The sequence below is a fragment of the Palaemon carinicauda genome, chromosome 2 (genome assembly GCF_036898095.1).
Source record: "Palaemon carinicauda isolate YSFRI2023 chromosome 2, ASM3689809v2, whole genome shotgun sequence".
NCBI lineage: Eukaryota > Metazoa > Arthropoda > Malacostraca > Decapoda > Palaemonidae > Palaemon > Palaemon carinicauda.
The window spans coordinates 77045795-77053294 of NC_090726.1; positions in this window are offsets into that span (position 1 = coordinate 77045795).

The window sequence follows — 7500 nt, forward strand, 5'->3', positions numbered from 1 at the left end:
TTTCTAGCTTCTCGGGGTCGCTTACTCTGCATTTTCTATAACCTGTTATATTTGTTAATAACCGATAGAATTGATATGTGGGATTCTTGCTATAATTTTTATTAACCTTTTATGATATTGTTGTAATTCGTCAGGATGTATAAGGAGTTTATAGCCTTAAGCCTTTTTATCCAACTTGATGAACCTACCCTGAGGCCTTATTTTAAGTGTGTAAAAATAATGAAATACTTTATAACCTCAGTTACAAAAGTAGAATGATATTAGCCCAAGAGCAATAAAAGAGAAAATAACACTGTAAGGAAAAAAGTAATGAATCACAGAGAATATTGTGCCTGAATGTACCATCAAGCAAGAGAAATCTATCCCAAGACAGTGGTTTTATGGCAGTACCCAAGACTAGATAACAATGGCTCTATTGTGGAGTGTCCTTTTCCTAGAGAGGCTACTCACGTACCTCAAAAGCAACTTCTAGGCTTAAATATACATAAACAAATGTGTGTATGATATATATATATATATATATATATATATATATATATATATATATATATATATATATATATATATATATATATATATATATATATATATTTACTAATATATATATATATATATATATATATATATATATATATATATATATATATATATATACTCTGGCGCTAGTTTCCTTAATATAACTCTTAAGGATATTGCATAATATCAGGGACATATTTCTTGATACGACACATAGCAATCTTCACATCGAATAGAGTTTTCGCTTTGAGGGGGAAGAGTGGTGAAAAGGAAGGGGACCCGTTATCAAGGTTACCCAGTGGATCCCTCATGGTACCACCCCGGTGAACCATTACTTTTGTATTTCCTAATTAAGCACGGTGTTTCTCCCAACTGCTCTCTTTTTTGTTACTATTACATGGATTATCACAATGCAATCTCCAGCATCTTCATCCTCTGGAAAGTTGAGTATTTAATTTTTCCTGTGTATAATTTTTGGCTCTCTTCTCACAGTGAAATTAGCATAATATAGATGTGTTTAGTGGAGCAGAGTCATCCACCGGAGGCGGCCATTTTGGAACACTTTCGTCCGCCATAAATGCTTTATTTAGTTAGTAGTACAACGTTCCGGGTATTTAGCTATATTGCATTCTAGCTATTAGGCAAATTATACTATTGAAGATAAGATTAAACATTTAATATTTCCTCTTTTGTTAAAACCTTTCGATAGTATACGTTAGAACCTCGGTGGTATAGCGCAGACGAGATACCGGCTCTGGTTAGGGTAGCCTAACGCATTTTAGTATACTTTGGTAACGTTATCTACGTTTATCCTCTCATATCGTTTTACTAATTCAATCGGAGATAGAAAACCTCCTAGAATTACTATCATAATTTGATACTCGTCTCTTTTAGACATAAAAAGATAAACCGTTCCTTCCCTCTGAGTACCACCATTAGGCGGCAACCTATCTTTCGTCTTGCCATAGAGTAATGTACTCCGGCTTGACTGAGATAGTGTTTCTGTCCATTCTCTTTGCCTATGAGTATCCCGGTTTTGAAATATGACAGTAACTCAGAGTAGTCAGCTTTGTTACCGGCAACACTAACGATGGGGGTTTTGTCATTCCCCTGCCGGTTACACTGTTGCCGGCATAGGAAGCCCGACTTCCATAGTCCACAACCTTGTGGACTAGAAGACCTGTCTTATATCCGGCAATGTCTTAGGCTAAGGAATCGTTATTCCTCTGCCTCCAAAGACAGCACCGGCAAGGAAATTATGTTTCCTTGATTTGCAGCCGAAAGCAGGAGACATACCTGCCACCTTCTTTCTATGCAAAGTATAAGACCCTTTCCCTAAGCCGTCACGACACCTGTGGCCAGAATTCTACAATCACCCCTCTTGCCGGGCTTATTATGATGCCGGCCGGGCTCCTACAAAGATGGTTATATTGCCGCCTCGACCTCACCCCTAACGGATGCAAGGCTCCGAGAATGGTTGAGCGGGCCATGAGGTCTGTGGCGGCCATGATGGCTTTGCCGGCCATGATGGCTGCCGGTGGGAGATCCATTACATCTTTGAGTATTCTTCAGTCCTTCCTTGGACTGCCATCCACAAACCCTGTAGCCGGCAGTACAGCCGACAACAGATATTGTGGCTGGATGGAAGCTAGAATTATTACATTCTCTCCTCTTCCATTTGAATCCTCATTCTGGAAAGAAGGCAGTAGAGGCAGTAGTCCCTACAACCCTAATTATTGTAATAATCAATAGTAATACGGAAGTCCTTCTCTCCATTCTTTCTCTCTCTCTGTTGGATAGTGCCGCCAGGTACTAGCCTAGCCCGGAAGTGTACCAGCAGAACTACAGCATAAGATTGTACAGTAGCCAGTATTCCTGTAGTATAGCAAATACAGCAGCTAGAAAACTACAGTATATAGCATACAGTAGTATGAATTTCCAACATACTCTGTGTATCCTTTAACAGTCCATTGTTGAGACTGCTAAGCAAATGTTGAGGTAAGCATTCCTTCAACATTCTGATGTATCCTAGATCATCAGAACACAAAATTTTACTCTTCAGTATTAATATTTCACTTGTGGGGGAGTTAGTGGTAGTATACACTGATTCCGGCTCTAAGTACTAGAGCTATCACACCCTGTATTTCCCTAATAAGGAAATTTTAAAATACTAATATTGAGAGAGGTCACAGCAATTGCCTGGAAAGGAAACACAGATATGTGTCTTTCCTATTTCCTTTCTTGCGCACTATCCAAGCTATAATTATAATAGTAAGAATTACTATTAATGCATGTGGAGATTTATTAGTTGCATAAATTATCCCATACTCATTTCACTTTTTCTTTCCTTACAGGAGGAGGCCAAGGTGAAGTGTGCAGTCATGTACCACAAAGGTAGGTATTTCTGTGGCCACAAGATGTGCAGGAATCATGCCCCCTGCTCCATCGCAACTGAAACCCTGAGGTATTGGGACCCAAAGGGTTGCACCGTTTGCTCGGCCTTGATGTTCGAGGGTTTCGGTGATCCCGAGACGTCGGAGTCTAGGGATGCTGCGAGGGAAACGCTTCGAAAGTGGGTAAGAGGGTTCCAGAAGATCTCTCCGGGACCTTACCTACCAAGTGAAACAATTAGAAGCCTTTTCTTCCCTAATGCAACATCCGACGCGGTTTTGCCTCAAGTACTGGTCAAGCCTCCCTGCATACACTGTCGATAGAGGCTGTCATTAATAAGGCTTTGGAAGGCGTGGAAATCTTTCAGGAAAGGATGTCAGAGGTGTCATTGGATATTGGAAATGATCTCCTTCATGGTCTTTGATCATGACAAGGCACAGGCTCTCTTGACGAGTAGCCTGAAGAAAGCAGGATACACAAATTCGAAGGTTTCTGCTTTGAGCAAAATGCCTCCTACCTTCCTTGCTCCTTCCTCCAGAGCTTTTCCTTTTACATTTGAAGCTCTCTACTGCGTACTAAAAGCAGTTGATGCGGGCAAACCATGCCCTACGCTAGTGGAGTGTACAGTAGACCATTGTCTCTAGCCCTGCTCACGGTCGAGAAGGACTGGAATGAGGTCCATCTAACCTTCTCGATCTCGAAATTAGATCCAGATATCGCAGCACAGCAATTCAACGAGAACTTGCCGAAGTTGTCGGACTTTCTTCTGTGAATAGAACAGGAGACAAAAGAGAGACCTCTCTTTATCTCCAGAACTGCATGGAGATGTGTGCAGGCTTTTCAAGTACCCCAGATATGTTCACAGTCCTAGCCAAGATGCACATGGTTACACTAGTAAATGACATGTACGTTTTCGTGAAGGCCAGGAGGGCCTGTAGAGAGTACGTGTTTGCCAATGCAATGGTCAAACACGAGCCCAGGAAGCTGATCACTTCATGTATCTGGGGCAAGGACCTCTTCCTAAAGGAAGTAGTCCAAGAGGTAATTGCTAAAGCTGCCACGGAAAATAAGAACCTTCTCCAAAAGTGGGGCATGTCTTCCAAAAGGAAATCATCCTCTGACGCTGGTCCCCAACCCAAGAACAGGAAGAGGAAGAAGCCACGAGTGTCTCATAGACCTGTGTAGCATCCCACTGTTACCATGACCACAGTGCCTCAAATGATTGACCAGCCGCAAACCATTTTCCAGATGGTGCCTCAGCAGTTAGTAGCCCAGTAACCAGCCTTTAACCCAGGCTTTGAGAGACACACCACTACCTTTCACCCAAAAGGTAGAGAATCTAGGAGAGGTTCCTCAAGAAACCCCTCAAGGGGTAGAGGAGGACGTGGTCAGGGTAACAAACCCTCCAGACCATCTAATCAATGAGATGCTCCAAGAAGGAGGAAGACTCTCCCACTTTCAGGATCATTGGACCTTCGATCCCTAGAGCCTAATCAAGAATGGATTAGGGTGGAAATGGAACAGAACTACACCTTCCTTTCCTCAATTCTTCCAACACTCCACCCCCTTATTGGAAGAATATACCTTAGAACTCTTGAACAAAAAGGTCATAAGGAAAGCAAAGTCTATCAAATTCCAGGGAAGACTGTTTTGTGTTCCCAAGAAAGACTCGGACAAACTCAGAGTCATTCTAGACTTGTCTCCACTCAACAAGTTCATCAAGAACAACAAGTTCCGGATGTTAACCTTACAACACATAATGACCCCGTTACCGAAATGGGCATACACAATCTCAATAGACCTAGCAGATGCTTACTGGTACCTTCCAGTCAGCCGCCCCCTCTCCTCCTACCTAGGACTCAAGTTACAGAAGACAAAGTAGGTCTTCACAGCCATGCCCTTCAGACTAAAAATAGCCCCAAGGATATTCACAAAACTAGCGGACACAGTCGTACAACAGCTACACATAGAAGGCATTCAGGTAGCCGCATACCTGGACGACTGGCTGGTGTGGGCAGCATCCAAGACTGCTTGTCTGCTTCAAGATTAACTACAAGAAGTCTCGCCTCTCTCCAGCTCGAGAGTTTCAATGGTTGAGAATCCATTGGAACTTGCAGTCACATTGCCCCTCCATTCCACCAAAGAAGAGGAGAGAGATTGGGGGTTCTGTCAAGAGACTACTGAAATCCAACAAGATTTCAAGATGCCAACAGGAAAGAGTACTGGGCTCTCTCCAGTTTGCAGCAGTAACAGACCCAGTGCTGATACCACAACCAAAGGATGCGTCAGGAGTCTGGAGAAGATAAGCATCAAATGCTCGAAGAGATCAACAGAGATCGACACCGACCTTACTGCGATCGCTTCTGGGGCCGTGTTCGAAGGTCAAGACCCTAGCAAGGACAATTCCCTTACAACCACCTCAATCGTCAGTAATCATCCACACGGATGCCTCACTGGAAGGATGGGGAGGTCACTCCCATCAAAGGAAAGTAAAGGGAACTGGTCACACCAGTTCAAGACCTTTCACATCAACATTCTGGAAGCCATTGCAGTCTTCCTGATGTTGAAGAAGCTATCCTTAACAGATCAGCCCACTTCAAGTTGGTCTTGGACAGCGAGGTGATAGTGAAATGTCTGAACCGACAAGGCTCGAGATAGCCCTACATCAATCACGTGATATTGGCCATCTTTCGCTTAGCAAGAAAGAAAAGACTGCACTTATCAGCAGCTCATCTACAAGGGTTCCGCAATACAACGGCGGATGCTCTATCCAGGCGAAAGCCGATAGAGTCAGAATGGTCCCTAGACGCAGACTCATTCTCCTTCATCTTGGAAAAAGTCCCAGAACTGAAGATCGACCTCTTCGCAACGAGTGACAACAAGAAACTACCTCGATATGTAGCCCCATTCAAGGACCCTCGGGCAGAAGCGATGGATGCTATGTCTCATGATTGGAATAGATGGAATCATATCTATCTGTTCCCCCCAACAAATCTCCTGCTGAAGGTTCTCAACAAGCTGAGATCCTTCAAAGCGACAGCCGCAGTAGTGGCCCCCAAATGCCCTAAGAGCAAATGGTTCCCTCTAGTGATAGAACTGAGGCTGATGCTGTTTCCTCTATCGAACCCAGTTCTTTGACAACTGGTTCAGAAGTCGACTGTCTACGCTTCATCATTGAGAACCCAAAACCTGCATCTCATGATTTTCTCGCCTTAGGAGCCAAGAAAAGGTTCGGGGTCTCAAAAGACAACATCGACTTTACAGAAGAATACAAGACAAAGTCAACTAGAAGACAATATGAATCGTCTTGGAAGAAGTTGGTCTCAGTTGTCAAAGCAAACTGGCCGGCAGAAATCTCGATAGACTTCTGCCTGTCCTTCTTTATTCACCTTCATGAGAAAGGCCTAGCCACCACCAAGATAACCACGTGTAAGTCAGCTTTGACTAGACCTCTTCTCTACGCCTTCCAGGTGGACCTGTCGAACGAAATCTTCAATAAGATTCCGAAAGCATGCGATAGACTTAAACCAGCAACCCCTCTAAAGCCCATATCATGGTCCTTGGACAAAGTCTTGCACTATGCTTCAAACTTGAACAACGAAGATTGTTCCCTAAAGGATCTAACACAGAAAGTGATATTCCTATTCGCTATAGACTCAGTGGCTAGAGTTAGTGAAATAGTGGCCCTATCTAGAAACGAGGGCCATATTTAGTTCACAGAAGAGGGAGAACTGAATCTTTTTCCTGATCCTACCTTTCTTGCCAAAAACGAGCTTCCCACCAAGAGGTGGGGTCCTTCGAGAATCTGCCCTCTAAAGGAAGATGTCTCTCAAAGTCCAGTAGAGTGTCTTAAGGTCTATCTTCGAATAACTTCAGACTTCAAGGAAGGACAGCTCTTCATAGGCAAAACCTTATGATCAAACTCATCCCTAAAACAACTGAGGTCAAAACTCCCCTACTTTATTCGCAGAGCGGATCCTGACAGTACACCAGCAGGTCACAATCCTAGAAATATTGTTTCCTCGCTGAACTTCTTTTAGCATGTGGACTTTGCTAGACTCCACTCATATACGGGTTGGAAATCCTCTAGAGTCTTTTATAAACATTACGCGAAGCAAGTGCATGAGATAAAACAATTTGTGGTGGCGGCAGGTAGTGTTATAAAACCTGTTGTCTAGTGCTGCGATGAACAGTGAACTGTTTGGGACTTGACAGAGTAAAGGGTGAACAGGTATTAGCATATTTGAGTGTAATACCCTTTAATGAGAATCACTATGGTGATTCATGGAATGTTCTATATAGGTATAAAATCTAACCAATAACACCAGTGCCGTGTGAACATTCGTACACAGTGTTAAAACATATTCAACATCTAAGTGAAATCAATTTGATAATTTCACAATAATGAGTGGCACCTGTGTTTTACTAAAATATATCTCTTCCCTTACATGTTGCAAATATATATATTTATTGAAGATGTTGATTATATAAAAGATTCTATCTATGATACAGTCGCTGTTGTATTTAATTTTGTCAATAAAAATAAATACATGAAATGTATTTGCGTCTTATTCGCCCTACATGAAACCGAAT